The sequence below is a fragment of the Argiope bruennichi genome, chromosome 7, assembly GCF_947563725.1.
Source record: "Argiope bruennichi chromosome 7, qqArgBrue1.1, whole genome shotgun sequence".
Classification (NCBI taxonomy): domain Eukaryota; kingdom Metazoa; phylum Arthropoda; class Arachnida; order Araneae; family Araneidae; genus Argiope; species Argiope bruennichi.
The window spans coordinates 83230048-83243825 of record NC_079157.1 but is presented as its reverse complement, the minus strand read 5'-3'; the positions used below and the strand labels follow the sequence as shown (position 1 = coordinate 83243825).

The following is a 13778-nucleotide window of genomic DNA, read 5'->3' as shown; positions in this document are numbered from 1 at the left end:
ATTATTGTAATCGTGATAATGATAATTAAGGAACAAAACAAGAAGTCGTGGCCGAGTGGTTAAGGCGAAGGACTCGAAATCCATTGGTATATTCCCGCGTAGGTTCGAATCCTACCGATTGCGTTGCTTTTACTTTCTTGTGTCCGTAATAATTATTGTAATCGTGATAATGATAATTAAGGAACAAAACAAGCTGTCGTGACCGAGTGGTTAAGGCGATGGACTCGAAATCCATTGGGATATTCCCGCGTAGGTTCGAATCCTACCGATTGCGTTGCTTTTACTTTCTTGTGTCCGTAATAATTATTGTAATCGTGATAATGATAATTAAGGAACAAAACAAGCAGTCGTGGCCGAGTGGTTAAGGCGATGGACTCGAAATCCATTGGGATATTCCCGCGTAGGTTCGAATCCTACCGATTGCGTTGTTTTTACTTTCTCGAGTCCGTAATAATTATTGTAATCGTGATAATGATAATTAAGGAACAAAACAAGCAGTCGTGGCCGAGTGGTTAAGGCGATGGACTCTAAATCCATTGGAATATTCCCGCGTAGGTTCGAATCCTACCGATTGCGTTGCTTTTACTTTCTTGTGTCCGTAATAATTATTGTAATCGTGATAATGATAATTAATGAACAAAACAAGCAGTCTTGGACGAGTGGTTAAGGCGATGGACTGGAAATCCATTGGGATATTCCCGCGTAGGTTCGAATCCTACCGATTGCGTTGCTTTTACTTTCTTGTGTCCGTAATAATTATTGTAATCGTGATAATGATAATTAAGGAACAAAACAAGCAGTCGTGGCCGAGTGGTTAAGGCGATGGACTCGAAATCCATTGGGATATTCCCGCGTAGGTTCGAATCCTACCGATTGCGTTGCTTTTACTTTCTTGTGTCCGTAATAATTATTGTAATCGTGATAATGATATTTAAGGAACAAAACAAGTAGTCGTGGCCGAGTGGTTAAGTCGATAGACTCGAAATCCATTCGGATATTCCCACGTAGGTTCGAATCCTACCGATTGCGTTGCTTTTACTTTCTTGTGTCCGTAATAATTATTGTAATCGTGATAATGATATTTAAGGAACAAAACAAGCAGTCGTTGCTGAGTGGTTAAGGCGATGGACTCGAAATCCATTGGGATATTCCCGCGTAGGTTCGAATCCTACCGATTGCGTTGCTTTTACTTTCTTGTGTCCGTAATAATTATTGTAATCGTGATAATGATATTTAAGGAACAAAACAAGTAGTCGTGGCCGAGTGGTTAAGGCGATGGACTCGAAATCCATTGGGATATTCCCGCGTAGGCTCGAATCCTACCGATTGCGTTGCTTTTACTTTCTTTTGTCCGTAATAATTATTGTAATCGTGATAATGATAATTAAGGAACAAAACAAGAAGTCGTGGCCGAGTGGTTAAGGCGAAGGACTCGAAATCCATTGGTATATTCCCGCGTAGGTTCGAATCCTACCGATTGCGTTGCTTTTACTTTCTTGTGTCCGTAATAATTATTGTAATCGTGATAATGATAATTAAGGAACAAAACAAGCTGTCGTGGCCGAGTGGTTAAGGCGATGGACTCGAAATCCATTGGGATATTCCCGCGTAGGTTCGAATCCTACCGATTGCGTTGCTTTTACTTTCTCGAGTCCGTAATAATTATTGTAATCGTGATAATGATAATTAAGGAACAAAACAAGCAGTCGTGGCCGAGTGGTTAAGGCGATGGACTCGAAATCCATTGGGATATTCCCGCGTAGGTTCGAATCCTACCGATTGCGTTGCTTTTACTTTCTTTTGTCCGTAATAATTATTGTAATCGTGATAATGATAATTAAGGAACAAAACAAGCAGTCGTGGCCGAGTGGTTAAGGCGATGGACTCGAAATCCATTGGGATATTCCCGCGTAGGTTCGAATCCTACCGATTGCGTTGCTTTTACTTTCTTGTGTCCGTAATAATTATTGTAATCGTGATAATGATATTTAAGGAACAAAACAAGCAGTCGTGGCCGAGTGGTTAAGGCGATGGACTCGAAATCCATTGGGATATTCCCGCGTAGGTTCGAATCCGACCGTTTGGATTGCTTTTACTTTCTTGTGTCCGTAATAATTATTGTAATCGTGATAATGATAATTAATGAACAAAACAAGCAGTCTTGGACGAGTGGTTAAGGCGATGGACTCGAAATCCATTGGGATATTCCCGCGTAGGTTCGAATCCTACCGATTGCGTTGCTTTTACTTTCTTGTGTCCGTAATAATTATTGTAATCGTGATAATGATATTTAAGGAACAAAACAAGTAGTCGTGGCCGAGTGGTTAAGGCGATGGACTCGAAATCCATTGGGATATTCCCGCGTAGGCTCGAATCCTACCGATTGCGTTGCTTTTACTTTCTTTTGTCCGTAATAATTATTGTAATCGTGATAATGATAATTAAGGAACAAAACAAGAAGTCGTGGCCGAGTGGTTAAGGCGAAGGACTCGAAATCCATTGGTATATTCCCGCGTAGGTTCGAATCCTACCGATTGCGTTGCTTTTACTTTCTTGTGTCCGTAATAATTATTGTAATCGTGATAATGATAATTAAGGAACAAAACAAGCTGTCGTGGCCGAGTGGTTAAGGCGATGGACTCGAAATCCATTGGGATATTCCCGCGTAGGTTCGAATCCTACCGATTGCGTTGCTTTTACTTTCTCGAGTCCGTAATAATTATTGTAATCGTGATAATGATAATTAAGGAACAAAACAAGCAGTCGTGGCCGAGTGGTTAAGGCGATGGACTCGAAATCCATTGGGATATTCCCGCGTAGGTTCGAATCCTACCGATTGCGTTGCTTTTACTTTCTTTTGTCCGTAATAATTATTGTAATCGTGATAATGATAATTAAGGAACAAAACAAGCAGTCGTGGCCGAGTGGTTAAGGCGATGGACTCGAAATCCATTGGGATATTCCCGCGTAGGTTCGAATCCTACCGATTGCGTTGCTTTTACTTTCTTGTGTCCGTAATAATTATTGTAATCGTGATAATGATATTTAAGGAACAAAACAAGCAGTCGTGGCCGAGTGGTTAAGGCGATGGACTCGAAATCCATTGGGATATTCCCGCGTAGGTTCGAATCCGACCGTTTGGATTGCTTTTACTTTCTTGTGTCCGTAATAATTATTGTAATCGTGATAATGATAATTAATGAACAAAACAAGCAGTCTTGGACGAGTGGTTAAGGCGATGGACTCGAAATCCATTGGGATATTCCCGCGTAGGTTCGAATCCTACCGATTGCGTTGCTTTTACTTTCTTGTGTCCGTAATAATTATTGTAATCGTGATAATGATAATTAAGGAACAAAACAAGCAGTCGTGGCCGAGTGGTTAAGGCGATGGACTCGAAATCCATTGGGATATTCCCGCGTAGGTTCGAATCCTACCGATTGCGTTGCTTTTACTTTCTTGTGTCCGTAATAATTATTGTAATCGTGATAATGATAATTAAGGAACAAAACAAGCTGTCGTGGCTGAGTGGTTAAGGCGATGGACTCGAAATCCATTGGGATATTCCCGCGTAGGTTCGAATCCTACCGATTGCGTTGCTTTTACTTTCTTGTGTCCGTAATAATTATTGTAATCGTGATAATGATAATTAAGGAACAAAACAAGCAGTCGTGGCCGAGTGGTTAAGGCGATGGACTCGAAATCCATTGGGATATTCCCGCGTAGGTTCGAATCCTATCGATTGCGTTGCTTTTACTTTCTTGTGTCCGTAATAATTATTGTAATCGTGATAATGATAATTAAGGAACAAAACAAGCAGTCGTGGCCGAGTGGTTAAGGCGATGGACGCGAAATCCATTGGGATATTCCCGCGTAGGTTCGAATCCTACCGATTGCGTTGCTTTTACTTTCTTGTGTTCGTAATAATTATTGTAATCGTGATAATGATATTTAAGGAACAATAAAAGTAGTCGTGGCCGAGTTGTTAAGGCGATGGACTCGAAATCCATTGGGATATTCCCGCGTAGGTTCGAATCCTACCGATTGCGTTGCTTTTACTTTCTTGCGTCCGTAATAATTATTGTAATCGTGATAATGATATTTAAGGAACAAAACAAGCAGTTGTGGCCGAGTGATTAAGGCGATGGACTCGAAATCCATTGGGATATTCCCGCGTAGGTTCGAATCCTACTGATTGCGTTGCTTTTACTTTCTTGTGTCCGTAATAATTATTGTAATCGTGATAATGATATTTAAGGAACAAAACAAGTAGTCGTGGCCGAGTGGTTAAGTCGATAGACTCGAAATCCATTCGGATATTCCCGCGTAGGTTCGAATCCTACCGATTGCGTTGCTTTTACTTTCTTGTGTCCGTAATAATTATTGTAATCGTGATAATGATATTTAAGGAACAAAACAAGCAGTCGTTGCTGAGTGGTTAAGGCGATGGACTCGAAATCCATTGGGATATTCCCGCGTAGGTTCGAATCCTACCGATTGCGTTGCTTTTACTTTCTTGTGTCCGTAATAATTATTGTAATCGTGATAATGATATTTAAGGAACAAAACAAGTAGTCGTGGCCGAGTGGTTAAGGCGATAGACTCGAAATCCATTGGGATATTCCCGCGTAGGTTTGAATCCTACCGATTGCGTTGCTTTTACTTTTTTGTGTCTGTAATAATTATTGTAATCGTGATAATGATAATTAAGGAACAAAACAAGCAGTCGTGGCCGAGTGGTTAAGGCGATGGACTCGAAATCCATTGGGATATTCCCACGTAGGTTCGAATCCTACCGATTGCGTTGCTTTTACTTTCTTGTGTCCGTAATAATTATTGTAATCGTGATAATGATAATTAAGGAACAAAACAAGCAGTCGTGGCCGAGTGGTTAAGGCGATGGACTCGAAATCAATTGGGATATTCCCGCGTAGATTCGAATCCTACCGATTGAGTTGCTTTTACTTTCTTGTGTCCGTAATAATTATTGTAATCGTGATAATGATAATTAAGGAACAAGACAAGCAGTCGTGGCCGAGTGGTTAAGGCGATGGACTCGAAATCCATTGGGATATTCCCGCGTAGGTTCGAATCCTACCGATTGCGTTGCTTTTACTTTCTTTTGTCCGTAATAATTATTGTAATCCTGATAATGATAATTAAGGAACAAAACAAGCAGTCGTGGCCGAGTGGTTAAGGCGATGGACTCGAAATCCATTGGGATATTCCCGCGTAGGTTCGAATCCTACCGATTGAGTTGCTTTTACTTTCTTGTGTCCGTAATAATTATTGTAATCGTGATAATGATATTTAAGGAACAAAACAAGCAGTCGTGGCCGAGTGGTTAAGGCGACGGACTCGAAATCCATTGGGATATTCCCGCGTAGGTTCTAATCCTACCGATTGCGTGTCTTTTACTTTGTTGTGTCCGTAATAATTATTGTAATCGTTATAATGATATTTAAGGAACAAAACAAGCAGTCGTGGCCGAGTGGTTAAGGCGATGGACACGAAATCCATTGGGATATTCCCGCGTAGGTTCGAATCCTACCGATTGCGTTGCTTTTACTTTCTTGTGTCCGTAATAATTATTGTAATCGTGATAATGATATTTAAGGAACAAAACAAGCAGTCGTGGCCGAGTGGTTAAGGCGATGGACTCGAAATCCATTGGGATATTCCCGCGTAGGTTCGAATCCTACCGATTGCGTTGCTTTTACTTTCTTGTGTCCGTAATAATTATTGTAATCGTGATAATGATATTTAGGGAACAATAAAAGCAGTCGTGGCCGAGTTGTTAAGGCGATGGACTCGAAATCCATTGGGATATTCCCGCGTAGGTTCGAATCCTACCGATTGCGTTGCTTTTACTTTCTTGCGTCCGTAATAATTATTGTAATCGTGATAATGATATTTAAGGAACAAAACAAGCAGTTGTGGCCGAGTGGTTAAGGCGATGGACTCGAAATCCATTTGGATATTCCCGCGTAGATTCGAATCCTACCGATTGCGTTGCTTTTACTTTCTTGTGTCCGTAATAATTATTGTAATGGTGATAATGATATTTAAGGAACAAAGCAAGTAGTCGTGGCCGAGTGGTTAAGGCGATGGACTCGAAATCCATTGGGATATTCCCGCGTAGGTTCGAATCCTACCGATTGCGTTGCTTTTACTTTCTTGTGTCCGTAATAATTATTGTAATCGTGATAATGATAATTAAGGAACAAAACAAGCTGTCGTGACCGAGTGGTTAAGGCGATGGACTCGAAATCCATTGGGATATTCCCGCGTAGGTTCGAATCCTACCGATTGCGTTGCTTTTACTTTCTTGCGTCCGTAATAATTATTGTAATCGTGATAATGATATTTAAGGAACAAAACAAGCAGTTGTGGCCGAGTGGTTAAGGCGATGGACTCGAAATCCATTGGGATATTCCCGCGTAGGTTCGAATCCTACCGATTGCGTTGCTTTTACTTTCTTTTGTCCGTAATAATTATTGTAATCGTGATAATGATAATTAAGGAACAAAACAAGAAGTCGTGGCCGAGTGGTTAAGGCGAAGGACTCGAAATCCATTGGTATATTCCCGCGTAGGTTCGAATCCTACCGATTGCGTTGCTTTTACTTTCTTGTGTCCGTAATAATTATTGTAATCGTGATAATGATAATTAAGGAACAAAACAAGCTGTCGTGACCGAGTGGTTAAGGCGATGGACTCGAAATCCATTGGGATATTCCCGCGTAGGTTCGAATCCTACCGATTGCGTTGCTTTTACTTTCTTGTGTCCGTAATAATTATTGTAATCGTGATAATGATAATTAAGGAACAAAACAAGCAGTCGTGGCCGAGTGGTTAAGGCGATGGACTCGAAATCCATTGGGATATTCCCGCGTAGGTTCGAATCCTACCGATTGCGTTGCTTTTACTTTCTCGAGTCCGTAATAATTATTGTAATCGTGATAATGATAATTAAGGAACAAAACAAGCAGTCGTGGCCGAGTGGTTAAGGCGATGGACTCGAAATCCATTGGAATATTCCCGCGTAGGTTCGAATCCTACCGATTGCGTTGCTTTTACTTTCTTGTGTCCGTAATAATTATTGTAATCGTGATAATGATATTTAAGGAACAAAACAAGTAGTCGTGGCCGAGTGGTTAAGTCGATAGACTCGAAATCCATTCGGATATTCCCGCGTAGGTTCGAATCCTACCGATTGCGTTGCTTTTACTTTCTTGTGTCCGTAATAATTATTGTAATCGTGATAATGATATTTAAGGAACAAAACAAGCAGTCGTTGCTGAGTGGTTAAGGTGATGGACTCGAAATCCGTTGGGATATTCCCGCGTAGGTTCGAATCCTACCGATTGCGTTGCTTTTACTTTCTTGTGTCCGTAATAATTATTGTAATCGTGATAATGATATTTAAGGAACAAAACAAGCAGTCGTGGCCGAGTGGTTAAGGCGATGGACTCGAAATCCATTGGGATATTCCTGCGTAGGTTCGAATCCTAACGATTGCGTTGCTTTTACTTTCTTGTGTCCGTAATAATTATTGTAATCGTGATAATGATAATTAAGGAACAAAAGAAGCAGTCGTGGCCGAGTGGATAAGGCGATGGACTCGAAATCCATTGGGATATTCCCGCGTAGGTTCGAATCCTACCGATTGCGTTGCTTTCACTTTCTTGTGTCCGTAATAATTATTGTAATCGTGATAATGATATTTAAGGAACAAAACAAGTAGTCGTGGCCGAGTGGTTAAGGCGATGGACTCGAAATCCATTGGGATATTCCCGCGTAGGCTCGAATCCTACCGATTGCGTTGCTTTTACTTTCTTTTGTCCGTAATAATTATTGTAATCGTGATAATGATAATTAAGGAACAAAACAAGAAGTCGTGGCCGAGTGGTTAAGGCGAAGGACTCGAAATCCATTGGTATATTCCCGCGTAGGTTCGAATCCTACCGATTGCGTTGCTTTTACTTTCTTGTGTCCGTAATAATTATTGTAATCGTGATAATGATAATTAAGGAACAAAACAAGCAGTCGTGGCCGAGTGGTTAAGGCGATGGACTCGAAATCCATTGGGATATTCCCGCGTAGGTTCGAATCCTACCGATTGCGTTGCTTTTACTTTCTCGAGTCCGTAATAATTATTGTAATCGTGATAATGATAATTAAGGAACAAAACAAGCAGTCGTGGCCGAGTGGTTAAGGCGATGGACTCGAAATCCATTGGGATATTCCCGCGTAGGTTCGAATCCTACCGATTGCGTTGCTTTTACTTTCTTTTGTCCGTAATAATTATTGTAATCGTGATAATGATAATTAAGGAACAAAACAAGCAGTCGTGGCCGAGTGGTTAAGGCGATGGACTCGAAATCCATTGGGATATTCCCGCGTAGGTTCGAATCCTACTGATTGCGTTGCTTTTACTTTCTTGTGTCCGTAATAATTATTGTAATCGTGATAATGATATTTAAGGAACAAAACAAGCAGTCGTGGCCGAGTGGTTAAATCGATGGACTCGAAATCCATTGGGATATTCCCGCGTAGGTTCGAATCCGACCGTTTGGATTGCTTTTACTTTCTTGTGTCCGTAATAATTATTGTAATCGTGATAATGATAATTAATGAACAAAACAAGCAGTCTTGGACGAGTGGTTAAGGCGATGGACTCGAAATCCATTGGGATATTCCCGCGTAGGTTCGAATCCTACCGATTGCGTTGCTTTTACTTTCTTGTGTCCGTAATAATTATTGTAATCGTGATAATGATAATTAAGGAACAAAACAAGCAGTCGTGGCCGAGTGGTTAAGGCGATGGACTCGAAATCCATTGGGATATTCCCGCGTAGGTTCGAATCCTACCGATTGCGTTGCTTTTACTTTCTTGTGTCCGTAATAATTATTGTAATCGTGATAATGATAATTAAGGAACAAAACAAGCTGTCGTGGCTGAGTGGTTAAGGCGATGGACTCGAAATCCATTGGGATATTCCCGCGTAGGTTCGAATCCTACCGATTGCGTTGCTTTTACTTTCTTGTGTCCGTAATAATTATTGTAATCGTGATAATGATATTTAAGGAACAAAACAAGCAGTCGTGGCCGAGTGGTTAAGGCGATGGACTCGAAATCCATTGGGATATTCCCGCGTAGGTTCGAATCCTACCGATTGCGTTGCTTTTACTTTCTTGTGTCCGTAATAATTATTGTAATCGTGATAATGATATTTAGGGAACAATAAAAGCAGTCGTGGCCGAGTTGTTAAGGCGATGGACTCGAAATTCATTGGGATATTCCCGCGTAGGTTCGAATCCTACCGATTGCGTTGCTTTTACTTTCTTGCGTCCGTAATAATTATTGTAATCGTGATAATGATATTTAAGGAACAAAACAAGCAGTCGTTGCTGAGTGGTTAAGGCGATGGACTCGAAATCCATTGGGATATTCCCGCGTAGGTTCGAATCCTACCGATTGCGTTGCTTTTACTTTCTTGTGTCCGTAATAATTATTGTAATCGTGATAATGATATTTAAGGAACAAAACAAGTAGTCGTGGCCGAGTGGTTAAGGCGATAGACTCGAAATCCATTGGGATATTCCCGCGTAGGTTTGAATCCTACCGATTGCGTTGCTTTTACTTTTTTGTGTCTGTAATAATTATTGTAATCGTGATAATGATAATTAAGGAACAAAACAAGCAGTCGTGGCCGAGTGGTTAAGGCGATGGACTCGAAATCCATTGGGATATTCCCACGTAGGTTCGAATCCTACCGATTGCGTTGCTTTTACTTTCTTGTGTCCGTAATAATTATTGTAATCGTGATAATGATAATTAAGGAACAAAACAAGCAGTCGTGGCCGAGTGGTTAAGGCGATGGACTCGAAATCAATTGGGATATTCCCGCGTAGATTCGAATCCTACCGATTGAGTTGCTTTTACTTTCTTGTGTCCGTAATAATTATTGTAATCGTGATAATGATAATTAAGGAACAAGACAAGCAGTCGTGGCCGAGTGGTTAAGGCGATGGACTCGAAATCCATTGGGATATTCCCGCGTAGGTTCGAATCCTACCGATTGCGTTGCTTTTACTTTCTTGTGTCCGTAATAATTATTGTAATGGTGATAATGATATTTAAGGAACAAAGCAAGTAGTCGTGGCCGAGTGGTTAAGGCGATGGACTCGAAATCCATTGGGATATTCCCGCGTAGGTTCGAATCCTACCGATTGCGTTGCTTTTACTTTCTTGTGTCCGTAATAATTATTGTAATCGTGATAATGATAATTAAGGAACAAAACAAGCTGTCGTGACCGAGTGGTTAAGGCGATGGACTCGAAATCCATTGGGATATTCCCGCGTAGGTTCGAATCCTACCGATTGCGTTGCTTTTACTTTCTTGCGTCCGTAATAATTATTGTAATCGTGATAATGATATTTAAGGAACAAAACAAGCAGTTGTGGCCGAGTGGTTAAGGCGATGGACTCGAAATCCATTGGGATATTCCCGCGTAGGTTCGAATCCTACCGATTGCGTTGCTTTTACTTTCTTTTGTCCGTAATAATTATTGTAATCGTGATAATGATAATTAAGGAACAAAACAAGAAGTCGTGGCCGAGTGGTTAAGGCGAAGGACTCGAAATCCATTGGTATATTCCCGCGTAGGTTCGAATCCTACCGATTGCGTTGCTTTTACTTTCTTGTGTCCGTAATAATTATTGTAATCGTGATAATGATAATTAAGGAACAAAACAAGCTGTCGTGACCGAGTGGTTAAGGCGATGGACTCGAAATCCATTGGGATATTCCCGCGTAGGTTCGAATCCTACCGATTGCGTTGCTTTTACTTTCTTGTGTCCGTAATAATTATTGTAATCGTGATAATGATAATTAAGGAACAAAACAAGCAGTCGTGGCCGAGTGGTTAAGGCGATGGACTCGAAATCCATTGGGATATTCCCGCGTAGGTTCGAATCCTACCGATTGCGTTGCTTTTACTTTCTCGAGTCCGTAATAATTATTGTAATCGTGATAATGATAATTAAGGAACAAAACAAGCAGTCGTGGCCGAGTGGTTAAGGCGATGGACTCGAAATCCATTGGAATATTCCCGCGTAGGTTCGAATCCTACCGATTGCGTTGCTTTTACTTTCTTGTGTCCGTAATAATTATTGTAATCGTGATAATGATATTTAAGGAACAAAACAAGTAGTCGTGGCCGAGTGGTTAAGTCGATAGACTCGAAATCCATTCGGATATTCCCGCGTAGGTTCGAATCCTACCGATTGCGTTGCTTTTACTTTCTTGTGTCCGTAATAATTATTGTAATCGTGATAATGATATTTAAGGAACAAAACAAGCAGTCGTTGCTGAGTGGTTAAGGCGATGGACTCGAAATCCGTTGGGATATTCCCGCGTAGGTTCGAATCCTACCGATTGCGTTGCTTTTACTTTCTTGTGTCCGTAATAATTATTGTAATCGTGATAATGATATTTAAGGAACAAAACAAGCAGTCGTGGCCGAGTGGTTAAGGCGATGGACTCGAAATCCATTGGGATATTCCTGCGTAGGTTCGAATCCTAACGATTGCGTTGCTTTTACTTTCTTGTGTCCGTAATAATTATTGTAATCGTGATAATGATAATTAAGGAACAAAAGAAGCAGTCGTGGCCGAGTGGATAAGGCGATGGACTCGAAATCCATTGGGATATTCCCGCGTAGGTTCGAATCCTACCGATTGCGTTGCTTTCACTTTCTTGTGTCCGTAATAATTATTGTAATCGTGATAATGATATTTAAGGAACAAAACAAGTAGTCGTGGCCGAGTGGTTAAGGCGATGGACTCGAAATCCATTGGGATATTCCCGCGTAGGCTCGAATCCTACCGATTGCGTTGCTTTTACTTTCTTTTGTCCGTAATAATTATTGTAATCGTGATAATGATAATTAAGGAACAAAACAAGAAGTCGTGGCCGAGTGGTTAAGGCGAAGGACTCGAAATCCATTGGTATATTCCCGCGTAGGTTCGAATCCTACCGATTGCGTTGCTTTTACTTTCTTGTGTCCGTAATAATTATTGTAATCGTGATAATGATAATTAAGGAACAAAACAAGCTGTCGTGGCCGAGTGGTTAAGGCGATGGACTCGAAATCCATTGGGATATTCCCGCGTAGGTTCGAATCCTACCGATTGCGTTGCTTTTACTTTCTTGTGTCCGTAATAATTATTGTAATCGTGATAATGATAATTAAGGAACAAAACAAGCAGTCGTGGCCGAGTGGTTAAGGCGATGGACTCGAAATCCATTGGGATATTCCCGCGTAGGTTCGAATCCTACCGATTGCGTTGCTTTTACTTTCTCGAGTCCGTAATAATTATTGTAATCGTGATAATGATAATTAAGGAACAAAACAAGCAGTCGTGGCCGAGTGGTTAAGGCGATGGACTCGAAATCCATTGGGATATTCCCGCGTAGGTTCGAATCCTACCGATTGCGTTGCTTTTACTTTCTTTTGTCCGTAATAATTATTGTAATCGTGATAATGATAATTAAGGAACAAAACAAGCAGTCGTGGCCGAGTGGTTAAGGCGATGGACTCGAAATCCATTGGGATATTCCCGCGTAGGTTCGAATCCTACTGATTGCGTTGCTTTTACTTTCTTGTGTCCGTAATAATTATTGTAATCGTGATAATGATATTTAAGGAACAAAACAAGCAGTCGTGGCCGAGTGGTTAAATCGATGGACTCGAAATCCATTGGGATATTCCCGCGTAGGTTCGAATCCGACCGTTTGGATTGCTTTTACTTTCTTGTGTCCGTAATAATTATTGTAATCGTGATAATGATAATTAATGAACAAAACAAGCAGTCTTGGACGAGTGGTTAAGGCGATGGACTCGAAATCCATTGGGATATTCCCGCGTAGGTTCGAATCCTACCGATTGCGTTGCTTTTACTTTCTTGTGTCCGTAATAATTATTGTAATCGTGATAATGATAATTAAGGAACAAAACAAGCAGTCGTGGCCGAGTGGTTAAGGCGATGGACTCGAAATCCATTGGGATATTCCCGCGTAGGTTCGAATCCTACCGATTGCGTTGCTTTTACTTTCTTGTGTCCGTAATAATTATTGTAATCGTGATAATGATAATTAAGGAACAAAACAAGCTGTCGTGGCTGAGTGGTTAAGGCGATGGACTCGAAATCCATTGGGATATTCCCGCGTAGGTTCGAATCCTACCGATTGCGTTGCTTTTACTTTCTTGTGTCCGTAATAATTATTGTAATCGTGATAATGATATTTAAGGAACAAAACAAGCAGTCGTGGCCGAGTGGTTAAGGCGATGGACTCGAAATCCATTGGGATATTCCCGCGTAGGTTCGAATCCTACCGATTGCGTTGCTTTTACTTTCTTGTGTCCGTAATAATTATTGTAATCGTGATAATGATATTTAGGGAACAATAAAAGCAGTCGTGGCCGAGTTGTTAAGGCGATGGACTCGAAATCCATTGGGATATTCCCGCGTAGGTTCGAATCCTACCGATTGCGTTGCTTTTACTTTCTTGCGTCCGTAATAATTATTGTAATCGTGATAATGATATTTAAGGAACAAAACAAGCAGTCGTTGCTGAGTGGTTAAGGCGATGGACTCGAAATCCATTGGGATATTCCCGCGTAGGTTCGAATCCTACCGATTGCGTTGCTTTTACTTTCTTGTGTCCGTAATAATTATTGTAATCGTGATAATGATATTTAAGGAACAAA

General features: G+C 40.9%; 1 protein-coding gene and 84 non-coding genes across 85 annotated transcripts in view; all 85 read left to right on the top strand.

Annotated features, from left to right (window-relative positions):
* The window catches only part of LOC129976125 (acetylcholine receptor subunit beta-like 1), a 238979-nt gene that overhangs the window by 113747 nt on the left and 111454 nt on the right, over positions 1 to 13778 (top strand). The gene's annotated exons all lie outside the window — the stretch shown is intronic.
* Positions 42 to 123, top strand: Trnas-cga (transfer RNA serine (anticodon CGA)). The gene has a single exon. It is a non-coding gene; the product is annotated as a tRNA-Ser (tRNA).
* On the top strand, positions 193 to 274 carry Trnas-cga (transfer RNA serine (anticodon CGA)). The gene has a single exon. It is a non-coding gene; the product is annotated as a tRNA-Ser (tRNA).
* On the top strand, positions 344 to 425 carry Trnas-cga (transfer RNA serine (anticodon CGA)). Its single transcript has one exon. It is a non-coding gene; the product is annotated as a tRNA-Ser (tRNA).
* Positions 646 to 727, top strand: Trnas-gga (transfer RNA serine (anticodon GGA)). Its single transcript has one exon. It is a non-coding gene; the product is annotated as a tRNA-Ser (tRNA).
* Positions 797 to 878, top strand: Trnas-cga (transfer RNA serine (anticodon CGA)). Its single transcript has one exon. It is a non-coding gene; the product is annotated as a tRNA-Ser (tRNA).
* On the top strand, positions 1099 to 1180 carry Trnas-cga (transfer RNA serine (anticodon CGA)). The gene has a single exon. It is a non-coding gene; the product is annotated as a tRNA-Ser (tRNA).
* Trnas-cga (transfer RNA serine (anticodon CGA)) lies at positions 1250 to 1331 on the top strand. The gene has a single exon. It is a non-coding gene; the product is annotated as a tRNA-Ser (tRNA).
* On the top strand, positions 1401 to 1482 carry Trnas-cga (transfer RNA serine (anticodon CGA)). The gene has a single exon. It is a non-coding gene; the product is annotated as a tRNA-Ser (tRNA).
* Positions 1552 to 1633, top strand: Trnas-cga (transfer RNA serine (anticodon CGA)). Its single transcript has one exon. It is a non-coding gene; the product is annotated as a tRNA-Ser (tRNA).
* On the top strand, positions 1703 to 1784 carry Trnas-cga (transfer RNA serine (anticodon CGA)). Its single transcript has one exon. It is a non-coding gene; the product is annotated as a tRNA-Ser (tRNA).
* On the top strand, positions 1854 to 1935 carry Trnas-cga (transfer RNA serine (anticodon CGA)). Its single transcript has one exon. It is a non-coding gene; the product is annotated as a tRNA-Ser (tRNA).
* Trnas-cga (transfer RNA serine (anticodon CGA)) lies at positions 2005 to 2086 on the top strand. Its single transcript has one exon. It is a non-coding gene; the product is annotated as a tRNA-Ser (tRNA).
* On the top strand, positions 2156 to 2237 carry Trnas-cga (transfer RNA serine (anticodon CGA)). The gene has a single exon. It is a non-coding gene; the product is annotated as a tRNA-Ser (tRNA).
* On the top strand, positions 2307 to 2388 carry Trnas-cga (transfer RNA serine (anticodon CGA)). The gene has a single exon. It is a non-coding gene; the product is annotated as a tRNA-Ser (tRNA).
* On the top strand, positions 2458 to 2539 carry Trnas-cga (transfer RNA serine (anticodon CGA)). Its single transcript has one exon. It is a non-coding gene; the product is annotated as a tRNA-Ser (tRNA).
* Trnas-cga (transfer RNA serine (anticodon CGA)) lies at positions 2609 to 2690 on the top strand. Its single transcript has one exon. It is a non-coding gene; the product is annotated as a tRNA-Ser (tRNA).
* Trnas-cga (transfer RNA serine (anticodon CGA)) lies at positions 2760 to 2841 on the top strand. The gene has a single exon. It is a non-coding gene; the product is annotated as a tRNA-Ser (tRNA).
* Positions 2911 to 2992, top strand: Trnas-cga (transfer RNA serine (anticodon CGA)). The gene has a single exon. It is a non-coding gene; the product is annotated as a tRNA-Ser (tRNA).
* Trnas-cga (transfer RNA serine (anticodon CGA)) lies at positions 3062 to 3143 on the top strand. The gene has a single exon. It is a non-coding gene; the product is annotated as a tRNA-Ser (tRNA).
* On the top strand, positions 3213 to 3294 carry Trnas-cga (transfer RNA serine (anticodon CGA)). Its single transcript has one exon. It is a non-coding gene; the product is annotated as a tRNA-Ser (tRNA).
* Trnas-cga (transfer RNA serine (anticodon CGA)) lies at positions 3364 to 3445 on the top strand. The gene has a single exon. It is a non-coding gene; the product is annotated as a tRNA-Ser (tRNA).
* Positions 3515 to 3596, top strand: Trnas-cga (transfer RNA serine (anticodon CGA)). The gene has a single exon. It is a non-coding gene; the product is annotated as a tRNA-Ser (tRNA).
* Positions 3666 to 3747, top strand: Trnas-cga (transfer RNA serine (anticodon CGA)). Its single transcript has one exon. It is a non-coding gene; the product is annotated as a tRNA-Ser (tRNA).
* Positions 3817 to 3898, top strand: Trnas-cga (transfer RNA serine (anticodon CGA)). The gene has a single exon. It is a non-coding gene; the product is annotated as a tRNA-Ser (tRNA).
* Trnas-cga (transfer RNA serine (anticodon CGA)) lies at positions 3968 to 4049 on the top strand. Its single transcript has one exon. It is a non-coding gene; the product is annotated as a tRNA-Ser (tRNA).
* On the top strand, positions 4119 to 4200 carry Trnas-cga (transfer RNA serine (anticodon CGA)). Its single transcript has one exon. It is a non-coding gene; the product is annotated as a tRNA-Ser (tRNA).
* Positions 4421 to 4502, top strand: Trnas-cga (transfer RNA serine (anticodon CGA)). Its single transcript has one exon. It is a non-coding gene; the product is annotated as a tRNA-Ser (tRNA).
* Positions 4572 to 4653, top strand: Trnas-cga (transfer RNA serine (anticodon CGA)). Its single transcript has one exon. It is a non-coding gene; the product is annotated as a tRNA-Ser (tRNA).
* Positions 4723 to 4804, top strand: Trnas-cga (transfer RNA serine (anticodon CGA)). The gene has a single exon. It is a non-coding gene; the product is annotated as a tRNA-Ser (tRNA).
* On the top strand, positions 4874 to 4955 carry Trnas-cga (transfer RNA serine (anticodon CGA)). The gene has a single exon. It is a non-coding gene; the product is annotated as a tRNA-Ser (tRNA).
* On the top strand, positions 5025 to 5106 carry Trnas-cga (transfer RNA serine (anticodon CGA)). The gene has a single exon. It is a non-coding gene; the product is annotated as a tRNA-Ser (tRNA).
* Trnas-cga (transfer RNA serine (anticodon CGA)) lies at positions 5176 to 5257 on the top strand. Its single transcript has one exon. It is a non-coding gene; the product is annotated as a tRNA-Ser (tRNA).
* Trnas-cga (transfer RNA serine (anticodon CGA)) lies at positions 5327 to 5408 on the top strand. The gene has a single exon. It is a non-coding gene; the product is annotated as a tRNA-Ser (tRNA).
* On the top strand, positions 5478 to 5559 carry Trnas-cga (transfer RNA serine (anticodon CGA)). Its single transcript has one exon. It is a non-coding gene; the product is annotated as a tRNA-Ser (tRNA).
* On the top strand, positions 5629 to 5710 carry Trnas-cga (transfer RNA serine (anticodon CGA)). Its single transcript has one exon. It is a non-coding gene; the product is annotated as a tRNA-Ser (tRNA).
* Positions 5780 to 5861, top strand: Trnas-cga (transfer RNA serine (anticodon CGA)). The gene has a single exon. It is a non-coding gene; the product is annotated as a tRNA-Ser (tRNA).
* Trnas-cga (transfer RNA serine (anticodon CGA)) lies at positions 5931 to 6012 on the top strand. The gene has a single exon. It is a non-coding gene; the product is annotated as a tRNA-Ser (tRNA).
* On the top strand, positions 6082 to 6163 carry Trnas-cga (transfer RNA serine (anticodon CGA)). Its single transcript has one exon. It is a non-coding gene; the product is annotated as a tRNA-Ser (tRNA).
* On the top strand, positions 6233 to 6314 carry Trnas-cga (transfer RNA serine (anticodon CGA)). Its single transcript has one exon. It is a non-coding gene; the product is annotated as a tRNA-Ser (tRNA).
* On the top strand, positions 6384 to 6465 carry Trnas-cga (transfer RNA serine (anticodon CGA)). Its single transcript has one exon. It is a non-coding gene; the product is annotated as a tRNA-Ser (tRNA).
* Positions 6535 to 6616, top strand: Trnas-cga (transfer RNA serine (anticodon CGA)). The gene has a single exon. It is a non-coding gene; the product is annotated as a tRNA-Ser (tRNA).
* Positions 6686 to 6767, top strand: Trnas-cga (transfer RNA serine (anticodon CGA)). The gene has a single exon. It is a non-coding gene; the product is annotated as a tRNA-Ser (tRNA).
* Trnas-cga (transfer RNA serine (anticodon CGA)) lies at positions 6837 to 6918 on the top strand. Its single transcript has one exon. It is a non-coding gene; the product is annotated as a tRNA-Ser (tRNA).
* Positions 6988 to 7069, top strand: Trnas-cga (transfer RNA serine (anticodon CGA)). The gene has a single exon. It is a non-coding gene; the product is annotated as a tRNA-Ser (tRNA).
* Positions 7290 to 7371, top strand: Trnas-cga (transfer RNA serine (anticodon CGA)). The gene has a single exon. It is a non-coding gene; the product is annotated as a tRNA-Ser (tRNA).
* Trnas-cga (transfer RNA serine (anticodon CGA)) lies at positions 7441 to 7522 on the top strand. Its single transcript has one exon. It is a non-coding gene; the product is annotated as a tRNA-Ser (tRNA).
* On the top strand, positions 7592 to 7673 carry Trnas-cga (transfer RNA serine (anticodon CGA)). Its single transcript has one exon. It is a non-coding gene; the product is annotated as a tRNA-Ser (tRNA).
* Positions 7743 to 7824, top strand: Trnas-cga (transfer RNA serine (anticodon CGA)). The gene has a single exon. It is a non-coding gene; the product is annotated as a tRNA-Ser (tRNA).
* On the top strand, positions 7894 to 7975 carry Trnas-cga (transfer RNA serine (anticodon CGA)). The gene has a single exon. It is a non-coding gene; the product is annotated as a tRNA-Ser (tRNA).
* On the top strand, positions 8045 to 8126 carry Trnas-cga (transfer RNA serine (anticodon CGA)). Its single transcript has one exon. It is a non-coding gene; the product is annotated as a tRNA-Ser (tRNA).
* Trnas-cga (transfer RNA serine (anticodon CGA)) lies at positions 8196 to 8277 on the top strand. The gene has a single exon. It is a non-coding gene; the product is annotated as a tRNA-Ser (tRNA).
* Positions 8347 to 8428, top strand: Trnas-cga (transfer RNA serine (anticodon CGA)). Its single transcript has one exon. It is a non-coding gene; the product is annotated as a tRNA-Ser (tRNA).
* On the top strand, positions 8649 to 8730 carry Trnas-cga (transfer RNA serine (anticodon CGA)). Its single transcript has one exon. It is a non-coding gene; the product is annotated as a tRNA-Ser (tRNA).
* Positions 8800 to 8881, top strand: Trnas-cga (transfer RNA serine (anticodon CGA)). Its single transcript has one exon. It is a non-coding gene; the product is annotated as a tRNA-Ser (tRNA).
* Trnas-cga (transfer RNA serine (anticodon CGA)) lies at positions 8951 to 9032 on the top strand. The gene has a single exon. It is a non-coding gene; the product is annotated as a tRNA-Ser (tRNA).
* Trnas-cga (transfer RNA serine (anticodon CGA)) lies at positions 9102 to 9183 on the top strand. The gene has a single exon. It is a non-coding gene; the product is annotated as a tRNA-Ser (tRNA).
* On the top strand, positions 9253 to 9334 carry Trnas-cga (transfer RNA serine (anticodon CGA)). The gene has a single exon. It is a non-coding gene; the product is annotated as a tRNA-Ser (tRNA).
* Positions 9404 to 9485, top strand: Trnas-cga (transfer RNA serine (anticodon CGA)). The gene has a single exon. It is a non-coding gene; the product is annotated as a tRNA-Ser (tRNA).
* Trnas-cga (transfer RNA serine (anticodon CGA)) lies at positions 9555 to 9636 on the top strand. Its single transcript has one exon. It is a non-coding gene; the product is annotated as a tRNA-Ser (tRNA).
* Trnas-cga (transfer RNA serine (anticodon CGA)) lies at positions 9706 to 9787 on the top strand. The gene has a single exon. It is a non-coding gene; the product is annotated as a tRNA-Ser (tRNA).
* Trnas-cga (transfer RNA serine (anticodon CGA)) lies at positions 9857 to 9938 on the top strand. Its single transcript has one exon. It is a non-coding gene; the product is annotated as a tRNA-Ser (tRNA).
* Trnas-cga (transfer RNA serine (anticodon CGA)) lies at positions 10008 to 10089 on the top strand. The gene has a single exon. It is a non-coding gene; the product is annotated as a tRNA-Ser (tRNA).
* Positions 10159 to 10240, top strand: Trnas-cga (transfer RNA serine (anticodon CGA)). The gene has a single exon. It is a non-coding gene; the product is annotated as a tRNA-Ser (tRNA).
* Trnas-cga (transfer RNA serine (anticodon CGA)) lies at positions 10310 to 10391 on the top strand. The gene has a single exon. It is a non-coding gene; the product is annotated as a tRNA-Ser (tRNA).
* On the top strand, positions 10461 to 10542 carry Trnas-cga (transfer RNA serine (anticodon CGA)). The gene has a single exon. It is a non-coding gene; the product is annotated as a tRNA-Ser (tRNA).
* On the top strand, positions 10612 to 10693 carry Trnas-cga (transfer RNA serine (anticodon CGA)). The gene has a single exon. It is a non-coding gene; the product is annotated as a tRNA-Ser (tRNA).
* Trnas-cga (transfer RNA serine (anticodon CGA)) lies at positions 10763 to 10844 on the top strand. Its single transcript has one exon. It is a non-coding gene; the product is annotated as a tRNA-Ser (tRNA).
* Trnas-cga (transfer RNA serine (anticodon CGA)) lies at positions 10914 to 10995 on the top strand. Its single transcript has one exon. It is a non-coding gene; the product is annotated as a tRNA-Ser (tRNA).
* Trnas-cga (transfer RNA serine (anticodon CGA)) lies at positions 11065 to 11146 on the top strand. The gene has a single exon. It is a non-coding gene; the product is annotated as a tRNA-Ser (tRNA).
* On the top strand, positions 11367 to 11448 carry Trnas-cga (transfer RNA serine (anticodon CGA)). Its single transcript has one exon. It is a non-coding gene; the product is annotated as a tRNA-Ser (tRNA).
* On the top strand, positions 11518 to 11599 carry Trnas-cga (transfer RNA serine (anticodon CGA)). The gene has a single exon. It is a non-coding gene; the product is annotated as a tRNA-Ser (tRNA).
* Trnas-cga (transfer RNA serine (anticodon CGA)) lies at positions 11669 to 11750 on the top strand. Its single transcript has one exon. It is a non-coding gene; the product is annotated as a tRNA-Ser (tRNA).
* On the top strand, positions 11820 to 11901 carry Trnas-cga (transfer RNA serine (anticodon CGA)). Its single transcript has one exon. It is a non-coding gene; the product is annotated as a tRNA-Ser (tRNA).
* Positions 11971 to 12052, top strand: Trnas-cga (transfer RNA serine (anticodon CGA)). Its single transcript has one exon. It is a non-coding gene; the product is annotated as a tRNA-Ser (tRNA).
* On the top strand, positions 12122 to 12203 carry Trnas-cga (transfer RNA serine (anticodon CGA)). The gene has a single exon. It is a non-coding gene; the product is annotated as a tRNA-Ser (tRNA).
* Trnas-cga (transfer RNA serine (anticodon CGA)) lies at positions 12273 to 12354 on the top strand. Its single transcript has one exon. It is a non-coding gene; the product is annotated as a tRNA-Ser (tRNA).
* On the top strand, positions 12424 to 12505 carry Trnas-cga (transfer RNA serine (anticodon CGA)). The gene has a single exon. It is a non-coding gene; the product is annotated as a tRNA-Ser (tRNA).
* Positions 12575 to 12656, top strand: Trnas-cga (transfer RNA serine (anticodon CGA)). Its single transcript has one exon. It is a non-coding gene; the product is annotated as a tRNA-Ser (tRNA).
* Trnas-cga (transfer RNA serine (anticodon CGA)) lies at positions 12877 to 12958 on the top strand. The gene has a single exon. It is a non-coding gene; the product is annotated as a tRNA-Ser (tRNA).
* Positions 13028 to 13109, top strand: Trnas-cga (transfer RNA serine (anticodon CGA)). Its single transcript has one exon. It is a non-coding gene; the product is annotated as a tRNA-Ser (tRNA).
* On the top strand, positions 13179 to 13260 carry Trnas-cga (transfer RNA serine (anticodon CGA)). The gene has a single exon. It is a non-coding gene; the product is annotated as a tRNA-Ser (tRNA).
* On the top strand, positions 13330 to 13411 carry Trnas-cga (transfer RNA serine (anticodon CGA)). Its single transcript has one exon. It is a non-coding gene; the product is annotated as a tRNA-Ser (tRNA).
* Positions 13481 to 13562, top strand: Trnas-cga (transfer RNA serine (anticodon CGA)). The gene has a single exon. It is a non-coding gene; the product is annotated as a tRNA-Ser (tRNA).
* Positions 13632 to 13713, top strand: Trnas-cga (transfer RNA serine (anticodon CGA)). Its single transcript has one exon. It is a non-coding gene; the product is annotated as a tRNA-Ser (tRNA).